The sequence below is a fragment of the Panthera tigris genome, chromosome C1 (assembly GCF_018350195.1).
Source record: "Panthera tigris isolate Pti1 chromosome C1, P.tigris_Pti1_mat1.1, whole genome shotgun sequence".
Taxonomy (NCBI): Eukaryota; Metazoa; Chordata; class Mammalia; order Carnivora; family Felidae; genus Panthera; species Panthera tigris.
Window position 1 is genome coordinate 213203605 of NC_056667.1, and position 27786 is coordinate 213231390.

A 27786-nucleotide genomic window follows, 5' to 3' on the forward strand; every position below is an offset into this window, starting at 1 on the left:
AGGTTGTTTTCTCTCCCAGTAGAAGAGTGTGATTAAAGACAAAATACTTTTCAGGGGTGCTTGGGTGGCTCAGTCGGTTAAGCATCCAGCTTCGACTCAGATCATGATCTCCTGGTTCGTGGGTTTGAGCCCTGTGTCAGGCTCCGTGCTGACAGTTCAGAGCCTGGAGCCTGCTTTGGATTCTGTGTCTCCCTCCTTCTCTGCCTCTCCCCTGCTCACACTCTGTCTCTCTCTCTCTCTCAAAAATAAACATTAAAAAAAATTTAAAATAAAAAGACAAAACACTTTTCTGATCCAGTTATTGAAGAAAATTTTCAAGTATGTAAATGTAAATAGGAAATTTAAAACAATCCATATTCCTATTACCCAAAGATAACTGGTAATAATTTCGGCCGATGTCATTCCCACCAAATACATTTTATAAAATATGGTTTTTTAACCTTCTTTCTTTAGTTAACAGTGAGCCTTTTCACTTGTAGTATCCTCTAAAATCTTGTGTATTAATGTTGCATAGTATTTCAGCGTATATGTGTGTTAAATTTAACCAGTCCCTATATTGAACGTATTTTCCTATCGTAAGTAATATTGTGATATGCACTTGGACACAGATCCTTTGGTGCATTTCCGATTATTTCTTTAAATTCTTGGAAATGGAATTCCATTTGAGGTACAAAGTAGGAGCTGTTAAAAGGCCTCTGAAAAATGGGTGATACATGTCACGACTCATATGAGCCTTGGACACGTTAGCTAAATGAAAGAAGCCAGACACAAAAGGCCACATATTTGATGATTCCATTTATATGAAATGCCACAGTAGGCAAATCTGTAGAGACAGAAAGTAGCTGAGTGGTGGGGGCGGGGGCCTGTGGAGGAGGGAGGGACGGTTGCTGGAGGTACAGGCTTTTTTCAGGGGGTGACAAAAGGTTCTAAAATTAGATACAGGTGATAGTTGCCCAACTTTGGGAGTATGCTAAAAGCCACTAAGTTGTACACTTTAAAAGGGTGAACTGTGTGGGAATTATATCTCAGTAAAAATATGGAAAAAATAGGATGGCACTATGCTTTTGGTACCATGTGAGTTAATTCGGAGCTCTGTCAGCCTGCTCCGACAGTGAACCCTGATTTGTATGTTGTCTCTATGGGAAATGTGTGCAGAGTGCCCACACTGGACTTGCAGATGTGGAGGCAGTCTGTGTTGGAGAAACCTCTGGAACCACATCTCTGTCAGGTAGTCACGGACGATTCCCAGCTTTCAGGGACGAGGCACCGATTCTCTCACATTTATTTTTGATTTCGTTAGTGCTTTAAAAACTGCGTTTTCACCTGAGGATGTACTGAGAGGGGACAAGAGAAAGATTAATACTGAGGTTACCCAGAAACATGCGTAGGTAGGCAAGCTCATCCCATGAGTGATCCATGACGGCGTATGGAACATGGAGATACACGGGGCGAGTTCACGGCCCGCTTCCCGCCGGTCATGCTTCCGTAGAGAGTCCGGCAGTTCTGGAGCTGTGAGCAATAGAAGTATTTTCTCGGCTTAAAATTCACACTTGGTGATCTTCCCCCTCAGCCACCCCTGCAGTATTTCTCGTCCGCACCCCGAACCTGGTACTTACCATACAGCAAACTGCCCGAGTCCCCGTGTGGGTCTGTCTGAAGTCGGCCCTCCCGAAAGGCAGGGCCCGGCCGTGGACTTGGCCAGTGCTTGGCACACGTGCGCCAGGAGCAAGTGCAGGACGAATGCATTTGTCCAGAAGCTGCTGCGTTTCCTGGGACATCTCGTTTGGTTTTCCAGCTATTCCTGGAGTAATTCCCCAATTGCACAATGTCTACTAAATTGCCTGCCTGCTACAATCAGTCCGTGAAAGCTGCTGCACTTGGAAACCTTTGGTAGCTGAGAAGCATGAGTACATTTACTCCACAGTACAAAAGGCTCCATTTTTATTTCTCCCCCGGATGGCCAGAGAGCTATAACGTTATAAGAAATGAGGGCCCATAGGACAAGAGACTGCCAAGGGACATGGGGGAAGGTATGTGGGGAGGGGAGAGATTTTAGACAGGCTGCATGGAGGAGGTGTCACAAACGAGGCTCATGTAACTAGAGGGGGTCTGCTTGTCGTCCTGTTCTTTAAGAACAGTGTGAGGCTGGGGTGAGGCTGGAGACGTAGAGATTGCCTTCAGATTCTTCCTTGGTGGCGTGGCGGCAGCGGGAGCTTCCAGAAGATGGGGAGTAGAGCTCACGATGTCTTCTGCCTTCTCACCTTCAGGTGGGGCCGCCCCCTCACAAGGCCAAAAAAGTGGCATGAAGAGAAGAAGGGAATTTGCCAGCTTTAGGTGCCAGCCTCTGTAATGTGAAATTATATGTTTCTGATGATTAAACATGTTAATACTAATCTCTGAAAACTTAGAGGCTTTTCATATCTCATTGCCAACTTGCCCTTAGAACTTATATCAATGGGACTTCATGAAAGTTCTTTTTTTCTTAAGTTGATTTATTTTTAGAGAGAGAGAGAGAGAGAGAGAGAGAGAGAGAGAGAACATGTGCACATGCTCTAGCAGGGGAGGGGCAGAGAGAGAGAGGAGAGAGAGAATCCTGAGCAGGCTCTGCATTGTCAGCACAGAGCCCGATGTGGGGCTTGAACCCACAAACTGTGAGATCATGACCTGAGCTTAAGTGGGATGCTTAACTGACTAAGCCACCCAGGCGCCCTAAAAGTTCTTTTTTTAAATCCTTTTACAAACACCATGTTTTAACATTCTAGGATATCTTTGCCATTTTGATAGTTTAAAAATGGTAATTTGTTGGGGTACCTGGGTGACTCAAGTCAGTTGAGCGTCCAACTGTTGATTTCAGCTCAGGTCATGGTCCCAGGGTTGTGGGATTGAGCCTTGCATCTGGCTCCACGCGGAATGTGGAGCCTGCTTGAGATTCTCTCTCTCCCCCTGCCCCTCTACCCTGCTCACGTTCTCTCTTTCTCTCAAATAAAAAGGGTAATTTGTTTTGATTTGTTTCTTCAACTATCAAAGTGAGGTTGAACATTGGCTATTTGAATTTCTCTCTTTATGAATTAGTTTTTTTCATGGGCTTTCAGATAGTTAGACACTGTATTTTTAGGGTTCAAATTACCTTATTCATTGGCTTTCTCTATCTAAATTTGCCCTCACTGGTTGTGATAGTTTTAGTGCTTTGTCTTTTTTATTTTTGAGAGCGAGTGAGTGAGCATGGGGGAAGGGCAGAGAGAGAGGGAGACACAGTATTGGAAGCAGGCTCCAGGCTCTGAGCTGTCAGCGCAGAGCCCGACACAGGGCTCGAACTCATGAACCATGAGATCACCACCTGAGCTGAAGTTGGATGCTTAACTGACTGAGCCACCCAGGTACCCCTGTCTTTTTTTTTTTTTTTTCTTTTAAAGTAGATTTCATCTAGTAATGGTGGGGCTGAAGTTACCAGGTAAAAATTCTCATTTACCTTCATGCTTCTTTCCTTCTCATTTTCTAACATGTTTTAAAATTATTTTCAGCTTTATGATCATAAAATTACAGATTTATGCTGAAGGTGTATTTTTACTACTATAACTTTCCAAAGGAGTTTATCAATGCAGAATTTCCACTTTACTGAAACTATATATTTCAGATAAGTTTTTAAATGGAAAAATGACTTGCCTACGAAAAAATACATGAATATAAGTGCAAGCTTGATGTGTAATGACCACTCAGATTGAGTGATAGAACATATCCAGGCCCAGAGAGGCTCCGCTCATGATCTCTCACAGTCATGGTTACCCTCCCCTCTCCAAATGTAAACACTATCCTGACCATCCAATACTGTAGGTTAGTTTTGATGGTTTTAGATATTTGATATAAATGGGACTCATAATGTATATTATTTTCTATCTTTTGTGATCTGTACATTTCCTAATATCATGGCACTTGGGGGATTTTTCTTGTTGTATTGTTATTGATTTCTAGCTTAATTTTACTATGATCAGAGAATATACTTTGTGATTTTAAACCTTTGAAATTGATGAGACTTTTTATCAGCTACAAGTTTTCATAAATGTTCCATGTGCATTTGACTGTAACTCAGATTCAGTAGTTCCTGTATGCAGTTGATTAGGACAAAGGTTTAGTTATTTTTCTCAAATATTTTATAACCTACTGATTTGTTTTTCCACTTTTCCTATTAATTATTAAGATTGATTAAAACCTCCTGTGATTTTGTACTTACCTGGTTTTTGTTTTCATTCTGCTAGTCCTGCTTTATATATGTAGAGGGTTATGTTTAAGTGCATATAGATTTAGGGTTATTTTATATTCTTACTAGATTGAGCCTTTTATGAAATAACCTTCTGTTCTCTTCATATTTTTTTGCCTTAAAGTTTACTTTGATGTTACTATAGCTGCAATAGCTTTTTTGTGGTTGGTAATCATTTTGAGTAATGGTACATAATTTTCGATTCTTTTGCTTTCAAGCCTTTTTGTTTATATATAGGGTGTATCTCTTGTAAGCAACATATGGTTTTGTGGTTTTTAAAATTAACCATTGTATTATTTAATGGGATTATATTTTCAGTTGGGTTGGATTATTTTTAATCTGTGATTAGTTTAGATACTCTTGTATTTGGGTATAAATCTAACATATTCTTTATGTCTTTTTATATTTTTTCACACATTTCTTCCTTTCTTAAATGGATTAATTATTTCTTTTAACCTTCTGTTATAGCTTTTTTTTTTTTAAAGATTCTGTTCTTTAATTTTTTTTAATTTTTTTTTTTTAATGTTTGTTTATTTTTGAAGGAGAGAGAGACAGAGTGCAAGCAGGGGAGGGGCAGAGAAGGAGGGAGACACAGAATCCAAAGCAGGCTCCAGGCTCTAAGCTGTCAGCACAGAGCCAGCGGATGTGGGGCTCAAACACACAAACCGTGAGATCATGACCTGAGCCGAAGTTGGACACTTAACCGACTGGGCCATCCAGGTGCCCCTGTTATGGCTTGTTTTGTATGCATTATTTTAGGGGTATTTGGGTGGCTCAGTTAGTTGAGCGTCTGACTTTGGCTCAGGTCATGATCTCACGGTTCGTGGGTTTGAGCCCCTCATTGGGCTCTGCGCTGACAGCTTGGAGCCTGGAGCCTGCTTCAGATCCTGTATCTCCCTCTCTCTTTGCCCCTCCCCTGCTCATGCTCTGTCTCTCTTTCTCAAAAATAAACAAACATTAAAAACAAGTGTATACGTTATTTTAGTGTATATTTTACAGATTACAAAATACATCCTTGACTTTAATTAAATTCTAATAAGAGTACTAAAGTACTAAATAAAGAAGTATACTTCTAGTGCTTCCCAGATAACGCAAGGACCCTAGAGCCTTTACACTCTCTATACTCTTCATTGCTACTGAAATCATAATTGAAATTACAATTAAGTTGTGGTACTTAAATAAAAAACAACCATCTCTGTACTATCCTCTAGCCTTTCTGCTGGTTTCTTTAATTTTATAAATATTTGAAGCCTCATAGGACCTTCATTTAGATTTATAATGGATATTTAACCTTTCTGTTGCTTTTCATTTCTTTTTGTATTTCTGTGATCCATTTGTGGTAATATTCCTTCTGTGTGGAAAAACTCCCTTCAGTATTTCTTTAGTATAGGTTTCTCTTTTTGTTTGAAATACCTTTATTTCACCTTTTTGAAGGATGTTTTTGCTTGTTACACAATTCTAGCGTGGCAGTTATTTTCTTAGAGCAATCTAGAAATGTCATTGTAGGGGTGCCTGGCTGGCTCAGTTGATGGAGCGTGCGACTCTCGGTCTCAGGGTCATGAGTTTTAGCCCCACGTGGCACAGATAGCTTACATTAAAAAAAAAAGTCCTTGTATTTTAGCTTCCATTATTTCTGTTAGAAACTCATTAGCAACTCATTGTTGCTCCTTGGATGGAGTAGTATATTCTTCCTACTACTTTAAAAATTTTATTATGTTTTTTTTACGATTTTTCCAGGCACAGCTCTTTGTATTTATCTTGCTTAGTATTCCTAGCACTTCTGAAATCTTTGGATTTAGATTCCTTTTATTGTCAGTTTGGGCAAAGTCTTGGTTATTATTTCTTCAGGTGTTGCTTCTACCCATTCATTTTTTCCTCTTATCCTGGGGCTTGTGTGTTAGATCTTTTCACTCTCTTCCATTTGTTTTTTGTATTCTTTAAAAAGAGTATTTTCTATTCTTTTCTCTCGGGGTGTTTTATTATCATTATTGTCTTTTGATGTTCTTCAGGTCTTTCTTGTTTGTTATTAAATCCATTTCAGGGGGCACCTGGGTGGCTCAGTTGGTTAAGAGTCCAACTCTTGTTTTTGGCTCAGGTCATGATCTCACAGTTCGTGGGTTTGAGCCCCACACTGGGCTCTGTGCTGTCTGCACAGAGTCTGCTTGGGATTCCTCCCTCTCTCTCTCTCTCTCTCTCTCTCTCTCTCTCTCCCTCTGCCCCTCCCTTGCTTTCTCTGTCTCTCTCTCAAAAATAAATAAACGAACTTAAAAAAATCCATTTCAGTTCTTTTGTCTTTCAGCTTGAGAATTTTCATTTGATTTTTTAAAAAAGATTTCTAGTTGCCTGCCACAGTCCCTGTATTAAGCATATTTATGTTAATATGCTATGTCTGAAAACTCAAATATCTGGTTCTTTTATGGGTCTTTTTCTATTGTCTGGCCTTTCTGTTGGCTTTTGTTCCTTTAGTCTTTTTTTCTTGCATGCCTGTTAATTTTGGTTGACAAATATGGTTGGAAACTGTCAAGATAATTTTATGCTCAGGTGATGCTGTCTTCCCTTAGAGAGCATTTACTTTTGCTTCTAGTTAGGTAAGCAGGGTAGCAGCAGATTATCTTAAATCCAGTTTGTGATAGAGCTGATTTGAATGTGGGCTTTATTTCTTCCATTGGCTGGTCTCTTTGCACTCCTTATGGGATACTCCTTCAGGAGTCTCCTCTGTAAATTTGAGGTATTCGTTCTCTATTGGGCTCTGAATTTGTGTTTTTCCCACCAGTCCTATGGTATTACCAGAAGCTCTGTTTAGCCTCTCAGCCTCTTCCACTTATGAGTGAATCTGCAGTTTTCACTAGTTTAATTTTTTCTGCATCTTGTCACTCAGTGATATTTATAGGTGTCTGCATTAAGATCACCGATTATAAAACGTGAGATACCATTTACTTGAAGGATGATGTATTTACCAAAGGGAGTAATGTTTGGTCTTTGTCATCATTTATGAAATTTGTTGTTTAGGTCTTCTTATGATCCTGTTTTTAATTTACCTGATCTTCCATAGACTGATGAAGAATTACTCTATTTCAGGACAATTATATTTGTCATTTTATTCTTACATTTGCAACATGTTTCACCTTCATCATTTTTGAAGCTCTTTAAAAAAAAAAAGCACGTGGATGTTAATACCACCATTACTGAGTAGCCATTTGTCAATAAGGTACCGTCTTGTTCACACTGAATAGTTCTTACCACTCACTGTACTCTGATGCTAACATTGCCATCTTTTTTTGTTCAGAATTTAATAATGCGTACTTCCCTCTCCCACCCTCACTTCTAGCTTCAGTTTTTCCTTGTTATTTTAGATTGTAATTCTTGTAAGCAGCATGTTGTTAGAAGTCGTTTTACTTCAGTCTGGAGCTCTTTGCCTGTAATAGTGAACTTTAGACATTTTCTACTTGTCAGGATTTGTGCACTTCGGACTCCTGTGTTTGGTGGCTGAGTGTTGTGCTTTCTTGATTGGATGCTTCCTTGGTACCTCTCTTCTGTTTGGCATTTTTGTGAGTGGTGTGTGCACTGTTGATATTTGTTAATGATTTGAGTTTAAAAATTCCTTTAAAAAATACATTTATAATTCACAGATTTTCTTATGCTGTATCTGCTTATAGCCAGCCCAATTGGTGATGTCCTTTTCTGGTCAACCTTTGTAACTGACAGGGTGTTTAGTCACATAGAACACGCTTCTCAGTGCTTTCTTTCACCAACTGTTGTTTGTATTACACTAATGAAAATGAGAAGGCACCAAAGAACAAAGAAAAATAATGTAGAATGTTCTGCTTTCCACAAAGGAAACAAAATATGTTTTTTTGTTTTTTTTTTTTAATTTTTTTTTTAACGTTTTATTTATTTTTGAGACAGGGAGAGACAGAGCATGAATGGGGGAGGGTCAGAGAGAGAGGGAGACACAGAATCTGAAACAGGCTCCAGGTTCTGAGCAGTAAGCACAGAGCCCGACGCGGGGCTCGAACTCACGGACAGTGAGATCGTGACCTGAGCCGAAGTCGGACGCTTAACCGCTTAACCGACTGAGCCACCCAGGCGCCCCCTTTTTTTTTTTTTTTATTAGATAATTCCAACGACATCATGTTTTCTGATCCTGGTGTTGGAGGGGAGGCATCTGAAGCTAGCCTTGCTGTTGTCGTTATCGTCGAGGATATTTGTACATTTCTGCTTGAAATCTTGTGGGATTCTTTTTCTCTTCTGTGCTGTTGGATTTTGCTTACTAGTTTGTCTGGTATATAGTAAATCTTCTGTCTTCCAGACTTGCTTTTGGTTTTCCAACTTTCGCAAAGATCTTTTTTTCCTTTTATTTTCTGTATAGTTCTGGTTCATGTGCTTTGTCTTGTTCTTCGGGAACTTTGTTGTTAGCTCATTTATTGGTTCAGAATATGTCTATTGAGGGCCTGCCCAGGGCGGAGCACCATTCTCAGTGGTGGAGTTTCATTGGTGAGCAGAAAAGAGGGGCTCTTCGTCAACCTCGTGTCCTCCTGGGGCCTCAGGGCAGCACGCAGGAAGAGGTGACAGCTGAAACAGGTGGTAGGGAAGGAAGGCTGCATAGTGAGGACCCCCCCCCCCCAGTGGTACTGGGGTGGAGTTGGGGGACTGCCCCTGAAGAGGTGATATTTTCCTTGAGATGTGAAGACTGGTTAGTGGTAAATCAGCTGAAGGAAGTGTGTGCAGGTGTGTGTGCCTGTAGGCACCCTAGCATGGGGCAGGTCGGGGGCCCAGTGCGTGCAAAGGCCTCGTGATGGAGGACACGGCACAGCCTGTGTGAAGAAGCGGAAGAAGGGCTGTGTGGCTGCTGAGGCCTGAGGGGGAGAGAGAGACCAGGGGGAGGGCTCCAGGCTTCGTCCTTCACCAGGTAATACCATTGAATCGTTCCGTTTGGTGAATTTCCCAGACTTGCAGTGTGAGAATGTTATACACTGGTTGCAGTGTGGAGGGTGACCTGGAGGAGGAAGGGAGAGGGCAGAGGGTATGTAGGAGGCGGCGGGAGACCACCTGCTGCCGGTTCTGAGTGGAGGGGGACGGAGGGCGGGCACTGGACAGGTGGTGCCATCGGCACAACCCTGTGGAGGCGGATGAAGCTGTCAGGTTTTGTCCAGGAGGGTTCTGTATCTCCGTGTCTGTCGAGTTCTCCTGCATTATTTAAATTTGTTGACTTTCCCAGATTCTATTTAGGAAAGTTTTAATTTTGTTTCCTATTGCCTTTCCTTATGATTTTTACCCCCATCCAGCATAGCTTTCATGTTCTTTTTACCTTGTTTTTATCTCCAGGCCAATTCTCATTTGATAGAGAGGTTTTTTTTTTTTTTTTTTTTTAATTAATTTCTTTATTTTGAGAGAAAGCACAAGTTGGGGAGGAGGGAGAGGGAGAGCGAGAGAATCTTAAGCAGGCTCCACGCTTAGCGCGGAGCCCGATGTGGGGCTCAATTTCACGACCCAGAGATCATGACATGAGCTAAAATCAAGACGCTTAACTGAGCCACCCAGGCACCCAGATAGAGAGAGATTCTAAAAATTCTTTCTGTTTAATGTCATTTTCTGCTTCGGGAAAGATTTTCCATTTTCTCTTGGGCTTCCAAATGTTTTCATTGATTTGGATTTCCCCCTTGCCTGATCTCTTTATCTTTGAGTTTTCGGTGGTGATTTTGTCTTCCAGTCCCGCACTGGCTTCTTTTATGACCTTCCCGGAGCGGCATAGAGCTGTAGAGTGTGCGAGGAGGAGCAGGGCCATCAGAGTTTAGTGCTCTTACTTATTTTGCAAGTGAGTGTTTTCATCATTTAAAGCTTCGTCCTATTTTAATAAAGATTCGATGAAATGTCATCACCGCCTTTAATGTTACTTGAAGTGTCAAAATGCAGCAAAAACAAGTCCAAGTAGTGGGGTGTGGCACAGCTCCATTCCCCCTGCCCCCCCCCCCCCCATCCCCGACCCTCAGAGCCCCTCCTCTGAGTCCATTTGGGTCTGCTTGTCACAGGGCTGTAGCATCTCCTGCGTGAGAGCAAGGGTTTAGTTTTGCTCACTGCTGTACCTGAGAGCCCCCACACAGTACTGCTTGAAGGGTGACTTGATTGCCACTGACTCCAGGATGACTTGGGCCGCGCCCCGTTCCTCTGGCTGATCTCACCAGCAGAACGCTTCCAGTGCGCACTCCGGGCGGCAGGGCAGGTCTGCCCTCACGTGGTGTGTGGTCCCGTGGGCGCAGCGGGCCGGGGAGGAACCAGCTCGGGGCTGCGGTGGGGGGCAGGTGTCAGGGGCGAGAGTCTTGGAGGCCTGAGGCTGAGAGGGAGCCCTGGCCAGCAATGCGAGTGTCCGGGGGTAGAAGTGGTTCCCGCCAGAGAGGGCAGAGCGTGTGAGGGCGGCGAGATGGGCAGAGGTCAGAGGTGAAGTGCTTTCCACGCCGTGCGGAGTTTGGACTTTTTTGTCATGGGTACTGGGAAGCCGTTAAGGTTTTGAAAGCCGGGGTTGGTGACTGTTTTTGTTACAAGTCTGGCTGCTGCCGAAGACGAGGTCTTGCAGGAAGAGGAGGTCAGCATGGATGTCAGAGGTCAGACGCGTGGCCTTGCTGTGGCCCAGTGGGACGTGTGGAAGCCTCGATGGAGCTACTGTGGAGAGGAGGGGCCGGATGGAGAGCAGGGTTGCAGGCGCTTTGGCTAGGCCCTTCTCGTTGGTACCATGCTGTTCCTTGTCTTGCATGACTTGGGAATTCAGTAGGGTGGTGAGGAAAAATGGGATTTTGAGCAGTTGGTAATTGCTGCTTTCCCAGAAAGCAGCTCTGCACGAGGCCCCACGGTACATGTGTGCAGGGCCAGACTCAGGTGGCTGTGGACGCCCTCCCTTTACTAGGGGTGCATCACTGACCCCTCCAGTTCTGGAAATTTCACCTCAGAGGCTGACTTCATGGTTGCTGGTGTCAGAGGCTCTGTCCCTTTTGAGGGAGGTAGAATGAGCCGAGGTGAATTTAGTGAAGGTTTTCTAAGCTAAGTAGGACCGAGGGACTCGTCATCGGAGGGTGACACAGATGCTGCTGATGGACAGCGGGAAGCAGGTTGAGGGCTGACTGCAGGCGGGTGCAGGCCGAGTACTGGCCCGTGTCCCTTGGATGGCAGGGAGCCCAGGGCCCACGGGGATTGCGAGGCATTTGCACCCGCATTGCCTGGGAGAGGACGGTGGCTCTCTGGAAGTTCATTCCGCACTCTGGAGCCCTTTACCTCTGTCGGGGAGGTCATCTGCTGTCCCAGCATCACGAGCTTGAGGCCTGACCCCCCGCCTCGAACCTCTTGGGCTGTGGTGCTGGTGTTGGACGATACCTTGGCCCTGGGACCAGCAGCCAGCTCTGGTCTTGTCCAGGTGCACGTCCCGTTCCCCAGGCTGGTGGGTGGGGGTGCCCACGGCACCCTCCCTCGGTGGGGCTCTGGGTCCCCCCGAACAGCCAGAGGGCGGGGACGGAAGCTGCCGTCAGCAGGGACCGAGAAAGCCAGCGCTGTGGGGGAACAGGAGCCCAAGGAAAGGACGGTGCTTTATAAGTTACGCAGCTTGTGTGTTAGGGACTCAGGCTGTAACAGGTTCGGTTACCCTTTACTTCATTTTTGGGGAAAATGATGTGCTATGTGGTGTTCCATGTTCTGGTTTTCCCAGAGGAATCAGGGACTCTGTTTTTGAATGTCTGGGATCTGTATTTCCTCAAGTGTAAGAACCTAGACAGTAGAACTAGGTTATATTCTTTTTTTCACTGCTGAAAGTACCCAGCGTGGGACCTTGTGCTGAAGCAGCAGGGCTCAGAGACAAGGACTGGGAAGCCAGGTCATGAATCTCAGCTCACTAGCTGAGTGGCCCTGGGCAAGTCACTGAACAACTCTGAGCCTCAGCTTCCTCATCTGAGAAATGGGATAATAATAGTACATACTTATGGGGTCGCTGTGAGGATTGAATGAGCTGATAAAATGTAGACATGACGTAAGTGTTGGCTGTTGTTAACGTTATGATTATAGGCACTCACTGCCTATCTGTTCAGTGGGTAGTTGAAAGCAGTGGACCAAATTGATTTATGATACCCTTTGGTACTTAACTAGACCTTTTTCTTTTAGTTTGAGTTACTTACATTTCTTAAGTGAAATGTTTCATACTTTCTCTGTTTGCTGAATAATAGCTTCTAATTAAAATCACTGTGGATTATTCTAGACTTCACTGGACCTAAAAGCAGTCGGGCTGTTTTACTCTTATCCCTGGGGTCCTGGCATCGACCGCACTTGAGTTGGACCTTGAAGAGGAAAGACAAGTTTGACTGGAATATGCCTGAAATATAAAACCATTAAAAAGAGTCACATTCTGCCCATTTCTAAAAGCAGTGTAAATCATCAAGGGCCACCTCAGTTCTTACCTCCTCCAGTCCATGGGACGTGGTGCTCCCCAGCTGTCCCAGCCTCTCGCCTCGCCACGGACCTGCTCCAGCTGACCTGCTTTTTGTAGGGAACCAGTACCCTGTGCACAGGTCACCCTGGTCTTGGTGGGGCTCCTCAGTATGGGGGCCCTTTGCTGAAGTTCCCTCTACAGACCTATCCATTCCTCAAAGGAAGGGTGACAACTGTCTCTTCTGGGAGGTCTTCCTGTTCATGCCGTGGTCAGAAGGTAACATGTTGCCACCTTCTGCTTACTCAGGGCAGCAGTTCCCAAACTTGGCTGTGCCTGAGCACCCTTTGGGAAAAAAATATTGGCACCATCCCCAGAGGTTCTGATGCCGATTTGTAAGTGGGTGACTTTTAGGTGCCTTCCATGATTTTGCAGTGCAGCCACGTTTGGGACTCACACTCTTGTGATGCCAGATGCGCACAGGCTCCTTAGTAATCTGTGCACTTGGTCACACTTTCTTAGGTCTTGACTTGAGGCCAGGACTTCTCTTTGAAGCTCGCTGTTCCCTGTGCAGGATGCACATGGGCTCTGTGCCGGTGAGCGTGAGCCAGGAAGGAGGCTTTGTTGCTTCTTTCTCTTCAGAGAGGAGATTGAATGGTTCGTTCATCGCAGTGGACTATGCTGTGGGTTGCTGTTACCCTCTTACAAATGCCCTTCGTACTGGGCCAAGAGCTTGCTGGGAGCTGTGCGTCTTTGGATTCTGATGAGCAGCCATGGGTTGGGCCCGGCTCCTTTTTCTGTGTGTGTGTGAGTGTGTGTGTGTGTGTGTGCGCACGCTCATGTATGTATGTCCATGTGTGTTTCTGGGTGGTGTCCATTTGTGTGTGTGTGTGTGTGTGTGTGTGTGTGTGTGTGAGAAAACTTCTTATCTACCCCTGGAGAGCCCAGCAACAATTTGACAACACTACGGCTGTACCTTGGCATTCTGATTTCTGAAAACAAACAGAAACCAATTGGAAAAGACGCAGGTTTTGGACAGACTTGTTTTTCCTTCTTTCAAGCATCCAGCGTGGAGGTACTCTCTCTGCCCAGTGCCTGGGGGCAGACGGACATGGATAAACATGTCCCCTGCACTCAGGGACTTCTCACAGCCTGTTAGACGTGAAAAGAAGTGATTATAGTGTCCTGTGACAGGTGTAACAGCAGAAGGGGCAGAACACAGTGCGAGCGTGGGGCAGATCTCTGTGGGCCCGGGGGCTGGACTGGCCACTGAGAAGGGGCGAGTGAGTGGGCTGGGGGGCGGGCCCCAGGAGCGTCCCGGGACCGGAGCCCGTGCAGGCAGCTTACCCCCTTATTGTGCAGAGTGCTTACATCACAATAATGGTTCTAGAGGAGATTTAAAGTGAGGGGAGGAAAGGTCACAGTTCAGCAGCTCTTCTCTTTCTCCGAGTCCCTTCAGGCTTATGCCGGGGGCGTATGCTGCTTTTCCCATGTTATACGCAGAGCAGTATGTGTGTAACTTTACATTTTCATCGTAAGCCCTTCCACATCATGGGTCTATAACGATCACTTGTGTGGGTGGAGACATTTCATCTGTAGATGTGGCAAAGTTGATCATTTAAACTCTATTTCCTCACTCTGTAGCACTGGGGGCTCAGAATGTGTTCAGGTGTTCGTGCAGATGCTATGGCTAGAACAAGCATCGTAGGCCGCAGGAGGGACGTTTGGGAAAATGAGTGTGGTCTCCCTCGCAGAGCAGCCCCTGTGCTGAGCCCCCTGCCCGAGAGAGGGTGCGGTTCTCCTTGAGAGGGCAGCCTTCGCTCTGTCTTGTGTCCTTTTTGTTGCCTGATCTATTTGATTCGGGCTTGGTTCTGGTTTACAGCTTCCTCGGCTTCTGTCTACCTCATTTCAGATGGATCATGGTTGGGTCTGTACTGTGTCCTGATTCCCCAGAATCTCTGGTGAGCGTGTCACGTGCCTGTGATAAAGGAATAGAGGCAAGGCTGGGTTGATGATGAGGAAGCGGGCAGTTCAGGGGACCTGGGTGGAAGTGACCGAGCTGAGCTGGCCGAGGAAGAAGCGAGAGCAGAAGGGTGGGCTGGAGAAGGGCAGAGGATGAGTGAGTGCACGCTGGCATGAGGGGCAGGGGTGTGAGAGGGAGCGGAGGGGGCACGGGCAGAGGGCTGGAAGCGAGACGCCAGTGCCTGTTGGCATCATGTGAGAACAGAGTAAAGGGAAGGAGAAGGCCCTACTAAATAAATTTAAATTTATTTTTAAATTTCAGGAAAATGGATTGGCCAGATAATGGGGATGGACAATAAAGAAGGTTTTCAGTATGAACTGGATGAGAATTAGGTGTAGGATATTCATGCTTAGAGGGCCACTTCTGCATCGTGCCATATATAATACTGCATGCATAAAAGGGAGTTTATATTGAATTCCCAGTATTTAATGTTTAGAAAATCATAGAGATGTATTTGTTAGAAAAGGATTTGGCTGCACTGTTAGTGTCCTGGGGCTGCCAGGACAGACTAGAATGACAGAGATTTATTCTGTCACCCTTCTAGAGGTCAGAAATCCAAGATGGAGGTGTGGCGGGACTGTGCCTCCTCCCGAGGCCTAGGGGAGACTCCACGCCAGCCCCTCCCAGCCCCTGGCTCTCCTGGGCTTGTGGCCACATCCCTCCAGTCTCTGCCTGTCTCCACACGGCTGTCCCCTGCTTCCTGATTCCTCTCTCGTCTGTTTTCAGAACACTTGTCACTGATTTAGGGCCCAGTCAGATAACCTAGGATGATTTCATCTCTGGATCCTTAATTACATTTGCAAAGATCCTTATTCTAAATAAGCTGATGTTCACAGGTTCCAGGGGATAGAATGTGCACATATCATTTTGGAGGCCATCATTCATCCTTCTTCATCTGCTTATACGAAAAAATGCCAAAATAAGAATGATGTGAACATGTAAAGTTTTATTCCATGCAAAAGAAGGCAGTCCTTGGTCAGTATGGCAGTTCCACAGAGTCATCTGGGTCCTTCCAGAATTTGGTTCTCCTAGCTCAAGATCAGTGCCAGAGTGCCAGTCCTCCTTTATCTCTCTCTCTCTCTCTTTTAAAGTTTATTTATTTTGAGAGAGAAAGAGAGAGAGAGAGAGAGAGAGAGAGAGAGAGAGAGAACGAGCGGAGGAGGGGCAAAGAGGGGGGGTGTTCAGAGAATCCCACGTGGGCTCCCTGCCGACAGCCCGCTGTGGGGCTAGAGCCCACGACCTGTGAGGTCACGACCTGTGAGGTCACGACCTGAGCAGAACTCAGATGCCTAACTGACTGAGTTACCCAGGCACCCCTCGTATCTCCTTTCGAGAGAGAAGAGAGAGGGAAGAGAGAAGAAAGTGTGTTGCCTGGTAGCAGCTTTTAACTTACGTTCAGATTCCTGCAAGGGGTCTGTGGACATGACTACATTTTATTAAGATTGGTTTCCATTGCAGTCCTAAGTGTTTCAATTTTTGTATTTAGACACATTCTGAGAAGGGGTCCATAGGCTTCACCAGACTGTCGCAAGGGGTCCATGGCACAAAAAAGATGTGCCATATTTCAGTGTAATTTCCTATAAATTGGGAATTGTATTCTCATGTGGGGTATACGTGTTTAGAGGACTGCTTCTGCAGAATGCCATATTGAAATCTCACCTGGCTTCCCCAAGGTATCGTGGTGCCCCTCTGCCTGGTCATGTTTCCACAGTGCACGGCTTGCTGGTATGGGGATTGATCCAGCGGGCTTTGCTCCTAGTGTCATCCTAATGATTGCCCTGAAGTGACCGTGTGAGGATAACCGTGCCCTGCAAAGAGAGGAGTAATTTGTCATGTCTGTATTTGTGACTTCCTTTTCCCCAAGTAATATTGTCGAGTAGGCCCTACGCACGATTTGGGGCTTGAACTCATGACCCTGAGGTCAAGACTCACATGTGCTACTGACTGAGCCAGCCAGGTACCCTGTTATTGTTGAAATATTTAATGGTATGCAGAGGTTTTATGAAGTCTGTTATAAAGGTGGTCTTCTTTGTTAGCTGTGTGACTCCCATTTTCTCATCTGTGAAATGGGGATAGCCTCTCCTAGGTCACTGGGTTGGCAAAAAAGTGCCCTCTGAGGGTTTCCCGATTTCTATCTCCACTGGCACTCATCAGTGATAGTAAGAAGGTAATCGGGTTCAACTTGCACACTCAGCAGTTTTTCCGATACACAGGAATTTTAGATGGAGTCCAGAGAGTGTTAAAAAAATAGCATCTGCTGCTGAAGAGTAGGTATTGGGAGAGTTATTATCCTTAGAATTATCAAGCAATAACTACTAAAAACAGGAGAAATAAAAGGTTCCTGTTTTTAGTAGTTATTGCCTAATAACTTCAAGTAAGAAAGAAGCTATGCAATGATTTTAAGTAATATTTTTAGTGGTTTTAAATCTCGTCTGTTAGGCATTCGTGTTTGTTGAATGAATGAACGTTCCCTAGTAGAACTGCACAGGGTGGAACCCTGGACCTGACTTTCTCAGCTGTTTCCAGTCGACGTCAGCCTGTGGGGTGATCAGGGCTGCTCCTTTGCCGAGGAGCCATGACCTTTATCCAGATTTCAACATCAGTTTTCCTTCTCAGCTTGTTTGGAGTTCGGATATTTCCTGGGCAAAACCCCTACGCCAGTCACTTTGGCTTGGAGAGAGGAAAAGCTATATATATAGTTGGCAAATTTCCTTCATGGAAAAACTCTTCCCAATTTCTGTGACTGCAGGCCTGGAGCTGGGGTGGGGCGGGTCGTTCTCGTGGGTTGAGGGTGTCCCATGTGTCCTCTTAAGCTGGAAGACGTGCCAGATGGGAAGCCCCACGTATTTAGGACCGCAGCGCCTGCCACCTGGGCTCCCTGCCACGAGCAAGCCCACCCTGGTTCCTGCTCAAGCACAGGGCTCCAGGAGAGCTGACCTCACGTCCTGGCTGTGCCAGCCGTCGGCTGTGGGAGCTGCGCTTCTCAACACCTGTCGCTTTGTCCTCCCATTGTCATAGTACTCACGTATGCTGGTGGGGCAAGTGCCCGGCACATAGTAGGTGCTTAGCGAATTAAAGGCTGTGATTGTGAAAACACCCTTTGGGCGGTGGAATGGGACCGAGTGAGCAGCTGCAGGAGGAAGTGAATCCAGCAAATCCTCTGCTTCATAAGCCACTCTGTGTTCTCAGATTCAAGAAGCAGGAAGAAGCAGGCGTTGGGCCAAATTGGTAGCGTGTGTTTGCTAAGTGTGGGGTTTTGCTGTAGGCAGCGCCTGCCTCTGGAGCCTCAGAGCCAGGTGCTCCACGGCAGGGGTTCAGACTCAGGTCTTACAGTTGTTCCAAGCAGGCAGAGGGAGGGGACACTGTTTCCTGACAACCTTGTGGTGAGTGCCGGGGCCACTGGTGGTCTCTTAGGTGTATTTAGAGGTGGGGGTGAAGGAGGACTCTCACTGGTTTGGGCCGTGTGGTGTTGTCCAGGAGGGGTTGCGTTTGTGAAATGTAAGCCATTTTCAGAGAGAGAGAGAGAGAGAGAGAGAGAGAGAGCGAGCTGTTGATGCTTCTAATTGTTCTTATTTACAAGTGATAGAGGAAACAACCAGAATGGACAGTTGAGAGACTGTAGTTTGACTCTAGTACATTTAGTTTTTCGGGAAGACAAACACTGGAGAAGGTATGTGGATGTGCGTGAGTTTTTTCTTAGGGTGTCTAGGAAAGTAATAATTTCAGTCATCCTTTACCCAGTATTCTTTGGTACATGTGCCAGGAATATGATTGAGTCAAGTCCTGTTTTTTTTTTTTTTTTTCCCTTGAAAGTTAGGAAAATGGAATCATTCTGTAGGATATTATATTTTTTCTTAGAAAAACCCCTACTTTTCTGTCCCAGGATAACCTGGTATTTCAGGGCAGGTAGAGTAGTGAATAGGATCCTTTTATTTCCTTGAAATGACTTGTTATCAAATTAAGATAATTCCCTGCTCTGTGGTGGGGAGGCTTTGGTTTATTGACTCAATAATCCCTCCCTCTCCACAGCTGAAGCACCTGCTTTGAAATGTAAACTCAAGAATGAAAGGCATGATCCCCAACCCCCACCCCCACCCCCCGGCTTTTCTTTTTTTTAGTCAGGAGGAGGACTGTAGGAACTGCTGTCCCAGTTCTCTGCAGGATGTTCAGCTAAACCTCGAGACTTCAGTCCAGTGTTGAGGTGTTCTCAGAAGTCTGGGAGCACCCCCTGCACAGGGCTGTTCACTGGCTGTCCCTTCTGTACCATTTATATATTTATATTTATATTTATATTTATATTTACATTTACATTTACATTTACATTTACGTTTACGTTTACGTTTAATTTAGTTTTTAAGTAGGCTCTATGCCCAACCTGGAACTCATGACCCTGAGATCCAGAGTCCTGTGCTCTGCTGACTCAGCCAGCCAGGTGTCCCCTGCTGGACTTGCATTGGAAAAACTGGTTCATGGGGTGCCTGGGTGGCTCAGTCAGTTGAGTGACCCACTTCGGCTTAGGTCATGATTTTGTGGTTTCATGAGTTCCAGCCCCGTATCAGGCTCTGCGCTAAAAGCACGGAGCCTGCTTGGGATTCTCTGTCTGTCTGTCTGTCTCTCTCTCTCTCTCACTCCCTCTCTCTCTCTCTCCCTCCCCCCTCTGTCTCTGTTCCTTCCTTGCTTGTGCTGTCTCTCTCTCTTTCTCAAAATATACTTAAAACAACAACAGCAACAACCTGGTCGTGTCAGGTGCCCTCTCCGCCGTTGCCTGATGGTCCCTGGCTGCCAAAGTCCAGAGATTGTAGATCAGAGTAATTAACACATTTGGGGAGTAGTTAGGAGTGGGTTGGGCCCCACCCCGTCCTTGATGGGGCCGGAGGGACACTGACCTTGAGGCGGGAGCCTTGGCATCTGTCCTGCGCGACACTGAAGACCAGCACCATTTCCGTGACTGCTTTCCCGCTGGCCGTTGCCAGCTCTGGCTGTCTTCTGAGGAGTGAACGTTGCGGTTTGCTTTATGTAACAAGTATCTAATCACACCGAGGGATAGATTGGGTATTTGTTGTTCCCAAAGCCGTAAGCGCTGTTTTGTGCAGGGCACTGCCAGCTCACACACCCTGTTGTAGATGAGATAACACCCGTTAATTATTTTTAGCACTCACTTTGACTTGCACAAATTTCCTGGCTTGGATGATAAAACTATATGGTCACCTCAGTCATTCGGAGAAAGGTTCACCCTGTCCTTTAAAGACTATTCCGGTGCATCAGATGTACTTTTTATAACTTAGTTGAGGTGTCGTTGCGGTACAAGGAACTGCGCTATTTAAAGTGTAAGGCTTGTAGGGTGTTCACACCCCCAGCCCCACCCCTGTTGAAACGGTCACCAGTCAGGGCAGCAAACATTTCCATCCCCTGAATGGTTCCATCCCCCTGAAGGTTTCCTGGGGATCCATCCTTTGTCTACACCCCTCCCCAGGCAGACATGGGTCTGTTTTCTGTCTTCAAGATTATTTTGCGTTTTTTAAAGAAGTCTAGATAAATTGAATAATCCCATGTAAATTGAATTGAATAGTAATTCACTATAAGTTGAAAGTATGTCCCCCTTTTTATGGCATCTTTGGCTCAGTATAATCATTTTGAAATTTTCCACATCGGGTATAACCACAGTTTGTTCTTTTCCCACAATTTGTTGATCCGTGTACGTGTCAGTGGACATTTGAGCAGTTCCTAGTTCTGAACTATTGCACGTAAATCTGCCATGAACATTTGTATACAAGTCTTTGTGTGGACATGTTTTCTTTTACCTTGGCAAATACCTAGTAGAATTGCCGGGTATTTAGTATACAATAGGTGTACGTTTAACTTTTTAAGGAACCGCTCAACTGTTTTCCAAAGTGCTTGGGCTTTGCGATTCTCGCCAGCAGTGCATGTGAGTTCCAGCTTCTCCACATCCTCACCAGCACTTGTCTTTTATCTTACATGTCCTGATAGACGGGTAGCGGTGTGCTATCCTACTGTGCTTTTAATTTCCATTTCCCTGATGACAGATAACGCCCGCGTCTTTTCATGTGTCTGTTGACATTTTGTCATTTTTTGTGAAGTATATGGTAGAATCATTTGTCCATTTTTGTATTGAATTGGTTGTCTTATTGTTGAGTTGTGTGACATGTGTTATGAATGTTGTTCCCAATCTGTGGCTTGCCTTTTTTTTTTTTTTTAATGGCATCTTTAGAAGAATAGAGTCATTCTTTTTGGTGAAATCGAATTCATCAGTTTTTTTCTTCATGGTTCATGCTTCTTGTTTTTCTATCCAAGAGACCTTTTTCTACCTCAGCACGGCAAAGGTTTTTTGCTAAAAGTTAGGATTATGATTGATGTACAGTTAATTCTGTGTGTAGTCTGAGGAAAGAGTTGATACCCATTTTTTTCCTTACGGATGTTCAGTTTTTCCAGCGGCATCGTTGAAGAGACTTTCCTTTTCTCATTGAATCACCTTGCCACCTTTGTCACAAGTCAATTGACCATCTATTTGTGAATCTGTTTCCCGACTTTTTCTCCTGGTCCATTGATCTATACATCTAACCTTACCCCGGTACCATACTTGGTTGATTATCATAGCTTCGTGGTAAGTATTGAAATCAGACAGGGCAAGTCCTCTAACTTTTGTTCTTTCTTAAAATTGCTTTGGTTATTTCTCGGTCCTTTCCATTTTCATGTAAATTTTAAGAGTAACTAGTCCATTTCTACAAAATAAGTTTGCTGGAATCTTTTTTTTTCTCAGGCTTTTATTTTTAAGTAATCTCTTCACCCACCGTGGGGCTGGATTTCACAATCCTGACATCGAATCGCGTGCTCCACCCACTCAGCCGGCCAGGCACCCCCCTGCTGGACTGTTGATTGAAATTGCATCGAATCTATAAATCAGTTTGGGGAGAATTGATATCTTAACATTGAATTTTTCCATGAACGTGATATATAATTTATTTAGATCTTCTTTTAATTTCTTTCATCAAAGTTTTGTGGTTTTCAGGGTAGATGTCTTTCATGTCTTTTGTTAGATTTATGCCTGTGTAGTTTGATTTTTGTTCCTATTAAATGAAATTTAAAAATATGTTTTGTTGTTTGCTGCAAAAGAATACAATGGATTTTGTGACCTTGGAAAACAACTTATTAACTCTGGTAGTTCTTTTGTAGATTCCCCAGAAATTTCTATATAAACAGCTATATCTGCAAATAGGGACAGCTGTACTTCTTTCTTACCCAAATGCCTTATATTTTTCTTGCCTCATTGCAAAAGCTAGGACTGCTTGGACAATGTTGAATAGAAGTAGTGAAAACAGGAATTTTTTCATTTCTTCTAATCTTAATAGGAAACAATTCAGCTTTTTACTTTTGAGTATGATGTTAGCTGTAGGCTTTTTGTTGGCACCTTTTTTTAAAAAGTTTTTAAAATTTATTTTGAGAGCTAGAGAAAGAGTACGTGAGTGGGGAAGAGGCAGAGAGCAAGGGAGAGAGAATTCCAAGCAGGCCCCGCAGTGTCAGCATGGATCCCAATGTAGGGCTCAAACCCACGAACCGTGAGATCATGACTTGAGCCGAAACCAAGAGCTGGATGCTCAACTGACTGAGACATCCAGGTGCCCTTTTGTTGGTACCCTTTATCAGTTTGAGGATTTTCTTACTTGCTGAGAATTTTTGTTATGAATGGGTACTGAATTTTGTCAAATGCTTTTCTGCATCTATTGAAGTGATCATGGTTTTTTTTCCCCCCCTTAATTTTGTTAAAAGAGCAAATTAAATTGATATTCAAATGTTAAACCAACCTTGTATTCCTGAAACAAACCTTATTTCCTCATGATGTATTATCGTTTTTATTTATTGTTAAATTTAATTTGCTTTTATTTTGTTAAGGATTTTTGCATCTATATCCGTGAAAGGTATTGGTTTGGAATTTTCTTTCCTTTTATCTTTGCCAGGTTTTGGTACATGGGTTAAGCTGACTTTATAAAACATAAACTAGCATCATAATATAAGGGGGCGATATCACTGTTTCCCCCCCCCCCCCCATTTTTGATGGAATTTGGTGTTCCTTCTTTCTTAAAGTTTTGCTAGAATTTACCAGTGCTACTGGGTATGGGGTTTTCTTTTGGGGAACGTTTTTGATAATACCTTTTGACATTTTTTATTATGAATTAAAATTTTTATTGGATGTAGGCTATTTAGAGTTTCTGTTTTTTATGTCAACATTAACATTATACGCACCCTTTCTTTCCCACTCTTGATTTCTGTTTGTTGGAGGGAGAGTTGTAAACTTTGTGAGAAAAGGGATGTCCTGGGGCTTGTTGACCCTCTCTTTATTCCAGCACCCAGAACCATATGCCTGGCACAAAGTAGGCATTCTGTAAATATCTGTTGGGTTAACTGGTTTGTTGTTCCTGTGTCTCTGCCACTTGGCATCTCTGGGAAGCTTTCCTGTCTTCTCCGTCCACATGGGCCTGTGTCATAGCTGTGCCATGACAAAGGAAGGTGGCTCCTGAGTCAGGCCAGCTGGCCTCAGCCAACCCACATGCCATGCCCTCCCACGGTGGCTTGTTCAAATAACCTGGTGATGCGTCCCACAGCCCTGGTAGACAGACCTCTGAGTCAGGACTTGCCGGGGGGTGGGGGGGGAAATATTTTCAACTTTTTTTCTGTTTTGGTTTTTTAAAATGTTAAATCCTGTGGTTAGAATTACTCTTTTCAGTTTTGAAATATACTTGAAATACCAGAGGACTACAGGAAGCTTGGTCAGAGGAAAGGGATAAATTGTTTAAAGTTAGGAAGGGGGGTTATACGTGGGGCGAGATTATCCCAAAAGGCGGTTGACGTAGTGTGTGATTTACCTGCCTGACTGGAAACGTGGTCTGAGATGTCCTTCCCTGGATTGCTTACAGATGCCAGCTCCGGACTGAGTATATTAATCACTCAGGGTTAGAGAGGACAGGGATCACTCAGGGGGTTAGACAGGACAGGGTGATTTGGACTGGGCATCTCTGTGAGGACGTGACCCTGTTCAGGTCCGGTGCCCCCCTCTCTCCTTTGCATCTCGGGGGCTGGGTCTGTGTGCACCTCCAGCAGCTGCAGAGGTTGGGTGAGGGAGCTGAGAGCAACAGCCGTGCCCCTCCTGGTCCCGTGTCCTTCCCGGGGCCCTGCTGGCTCGCGCTGCTCCCCTAGACCACGTGGGGCGGAGCAGGCGCTCCATCCCTCAAGCATCCCTCAAGGGCCACACTGTGCCCTGGATGTGACTGGTTGGCCAACTGTCTTCTGGCCCTCACTCCGCCTCCTACAAGCATGTGGCCTTGGGGAGTCATCTGTCCTCTCCGGGTACCTGCGTCCCAGCGCGTAAAACGGGGTTAGGACAGATGGTCGCCCGGTCATAGGCATGTGCGTGAGTCTGTGACCTCAGCTTCCGGCGGAACCACAGCGGGGCCACTCGACAGCTGTGAGCTGTGAGGAGCAAGGGCTCACATCCAGCCGTCTTTGTCTCCTCCTCCTCCAGCTTCGCATCACGACCGTCAGATTTGAAGCCTTCACTTTGCAGGGTCAGTAACATGTCTGAAGCCATGTTCCTCGGTTAGTCCTGGAGGGGAGGAGGTGGGTTGCCTGGGAGCAGACCGTGAGGGCCGTGGTAAGGGGTGGACAGGACCCACACCTCCGATCCCGCTCCTGCTGGCCTCTGGCTTTGCTGGGAGCAAGACTTGAGCGCGTCCCCATGCGTGTCGCCCTGTGGCCTCAGTGTGGGGTGTGGGCCTCTCACAGACAGCGTGGCTCCCAGACTGAATCGCAGGAAGATGGGGGAGCGTGGGACTCCTCCATGCGCAGCGTGAACCACCTGGAAATGTTCCCCATGAGGTGGGGACAGGATGGGTTAGGGGAGTTGTGCTCAAGGACACGTCACGGTGGTATGTTCCACGTCCACGAGGGTTTTCACCCTAAATTGCGTAGTGAGTGACCCTTCGTGTAGATGGGGAGGTTTTGATTCTGTGAGTATTCATCGAGCACGTACTACCTGCCAGGCACCCAGAGAGTCCTCTGGGGACAGAATGGAGACCCTTCCTTTGTGGAGCCAGAGGCAGGGAGAGGGACAAGGTGCAAATTCCATTTTTTTGTGGCACGTTGCGTTTAACACCCCCACACCACATTCTCTTTATGCTCTTCCTCACATACACATGACGAATGGTTTATACGTCCAAGGCTAGTGGCAAACTTCTGTAGAGGGCTTTGTGGGCTGTAGGGTCTCTCTGGCCATATGTAGCAGTTGGAGACAATATGTAAATAAACAAGAATGGCTTTGTTCCAGCGAAACTTACTTTACTAATTTAATTAATTTAATTTAATTAATTTAATTTTATTTTATTATTTTATTTTACTAATTCTTTTTCCCCCCTTTTTTCAAATTTATTTTTTAAAAAATTTACATTCAGTTAGTTTTCATGTAGTGTAACAGTGATTTCAGGAGTAGATTCCTTAATGCCCCTTACCCATTTAGCCCATCCTTCCTCCCACACCCCCTCTGGTAACCCTCAGTTTGTTCTCCATATTTAAGAGTGTCTTGGGTTTTGTCCCCCTCCCTGTTTTTATATTATTTTTGCTTCCCTTCCCTTGTGTTCATCTGTTTTGTCTCTTAAAGTCCTCCTGTGAATGAAGCCATATATTTGTCTTTCTCTGACTAATTTCGCTTAGCATAATACCCTCTAGTTCCATCCATGTAGCTGCCAATGGCAAGATTTCATTCTTTTTGATTGCTGAGTAATACTTCATTGTGTATATATACTGCGTCTTCTTTATCCATTCATCCATTGATGGATATTTGGGCTCTTTCCATACTTTGGCTATTGTTGATAGTGCTGCTATAAACATGGGGGTGCACGTGTCGCTTCGAAACAGCATATCTGTATCCCTTGGGTAGATACCTAGTAATGCAGTTCCTGGGTCATAGGGTAGTTCTACTTTTAATTTTTTGAGGAACCTCCATACTATTTTCCAGAGTGGCTGCACCAGCTTGCATTCCCACCAGCAGTGCAAAAGAGATGCCCTTTCTCCACGTCCTCACCGACATCTGTCGTTGCCTGAGTTAATGTTAGCCATTCTGACTTGTGTGAGGTGGTATCTCATTCTGGTTTTGATTTATATTTCCCTGGTGATGAGTGATGTTGAGCGTGTTTTCACGTGTTGGTTGGCCACCTGGATGTCTTCTTTGGAGAAGTGTCTATTCTGTCTTTTGTCCATTTCTTCACTGCATTATTTGTTTTTTGGGTGTTGAGTTTGATAAGTTCTTTATAGTTTTGGATACTAACCCTTTATCTGATATGCCGTTTGCAAATATCTTCTCCCATTCTCGGTTGCCTTTTAGTTTTGCTGATTGTTTCCTTCGCTGTGCAGAAGCTTTTTGTTTTGATGAGGTCCCAGTAGTTCATTTTTGCTTTTGTTTCTGTTGCCTCCAGAGATATGTTGAGTAAGAAGTTGCTGTGGCTAAGATCAAAGAGGTCTTTGCCTGCTTTCTCCTCTAGGATTTTGATGGTTTCCTGTCTTACATTTAGGTCTTTCATCCATTTTGAGTTTAGTTTTGTGTCTGGTGTAAGAAAGTGGTCCAGGTTCATCCTTCTGCACGTCGCTGTTCAGTTTTCCCAGCACCACTTGCTGAAGAGACTGTCTTTATTCCATTGGATATTCTTTCCTGCTTTGTCAAAGATTAGTTGGCCATACATTTGTGGGTCCATTTCTGGGTTCTCTATTCTGTTCCATTGATCTGAGTGTCTGTTTTGTGCCACAGTAAAACTTTATTTAAAGAACAGGTGCCGGGCTGTGGTTTGCCAGGCCCTGACTTATGTCCTCAGACGTGATTTGCAGTGTTATTACTTCAACTTTACTGTGACTCTGTTAAATCAGGCTCCATTGCTGCTGCTGCCCATTTGAGTTGCGAGTTCTAATTAACGAAGAAATCAAGTTCTTGACCTGGAGGAGAAAGAAGACTCCATTTCTTTTCTTTCTTCTTCTTCTTTTTTAAAATGTGTATTAATTTATTTTGAGAGAGTGAGAGTGCAAGCTGGGGAGAGGCAGAGAGAGGAGGGGCGGGGAGAGAGAATCCCAAACAGCCTCCATGCTCAACGAGATTACGACCTGAGTTGAAATCAAGAGTTAAACGCTTAACTGACTAAGCCACCCAGGTGCCCCAAGAAGACTGTTTTTGTGCCTTGGTTTTCTCTGTGCAATGTTGAGGGTGGTGCCTCAAGATTAGGTTTGGGATGTTGAGTAGGAAACACGGGTAACAGTGGTTTCAGTTAGGTTTGTTTCTCTCTCCTTGAAAAGGCCAGGGGCCAGCAGTCTGGGGCTGGTGTGGAGCCCCACGATCGGCAGAGACCCAGCTTCTTCTGTGCGGGTCTCCTTGTGGGGGCCAGATGCCTGTTGCCGGAGCCACAGGGAGGAGGTGGGCCAGGGTTGGGGTGGCCCTCACTGTTCCATCTTTTCAAAGAGCTTTCCTGGGAGCTCCCGCAGTGCTGTCCATGAGCTGCGAGGGCAGTGGGAAATGTGCTGGAGCCAGGCTGAGCTGGCGGCTACCAGGAACAGGATCAGTCTGGAAGGTAGAATGGGAAAATGCTAATTGTGTACATAGGCTGGTAGTTTCTTTGCCCTAGATGTTGAGTTTGTTGGTTTAAAAAAAAAAAAAAGGAATAGTATTTTATTTTATTTTATTTTATTTTAATTTTTATTTTTTAAAAGTTTTTATTTTAGGGAGAGTGCAAGCGAGGGAGAGGGGCAGAAGGAGAGAATCTTAAGCAGACTCCATGCTCAGTGCAGAGCCCCTGATGTGGAGGTTGATTCCATGACCCTGGGATCATGACCTGAGCCAAAATCAAGAGTCAGATGTTCAACCAACTGAGCCACTCAGGTGCCCCAGGAGTAGTTACATTATAAAACACTTTATACTGTAGAAAATGTGGAAAATAAAGAAATCCAGCAGAAAAAGAGAAAAATCGCTCATCTCACCACCTGAGATGTCAGCTTCCAGTTTTCCATGCTGTGTGTGTCTGGCCCCTTTCAATCTTTTATTGTTTTGTTTAGTTTTCCACA

The 27786-nt window shown here is 45.0% G+C and overlaps 1 protein-coding gene and 1 long non-coding RNA gene across 8 annotated transcripts in view; one reads left to right on the plus strand and one right to left on the minus strand.

Moving 5' to 3' along the window:
* Nucleotides 1-27786, plus strand: part of DGKD (diacylglycerol kinase delta) — a 123952-nt gene that overhangs the window by 39538 nt on the left and 56628 nt on the right. The gene's annotated exons all lie outside the window — the stretch shown is intronic.
* Nucleotides 240-13526, minus strand: LOC122241062. Its single transcript, XR_006221005.1, has 4 exons — nucleotides 12688-13526; nucleotides 12409-12602; nucleotides 1617-2344; nucleotides 240-1509 (listed from the first exon to the last, which is right to left on the minus strand). It is a non-coding gene; the product is annotated as an uncharacterized LOC122241062 (long non-coding RNA).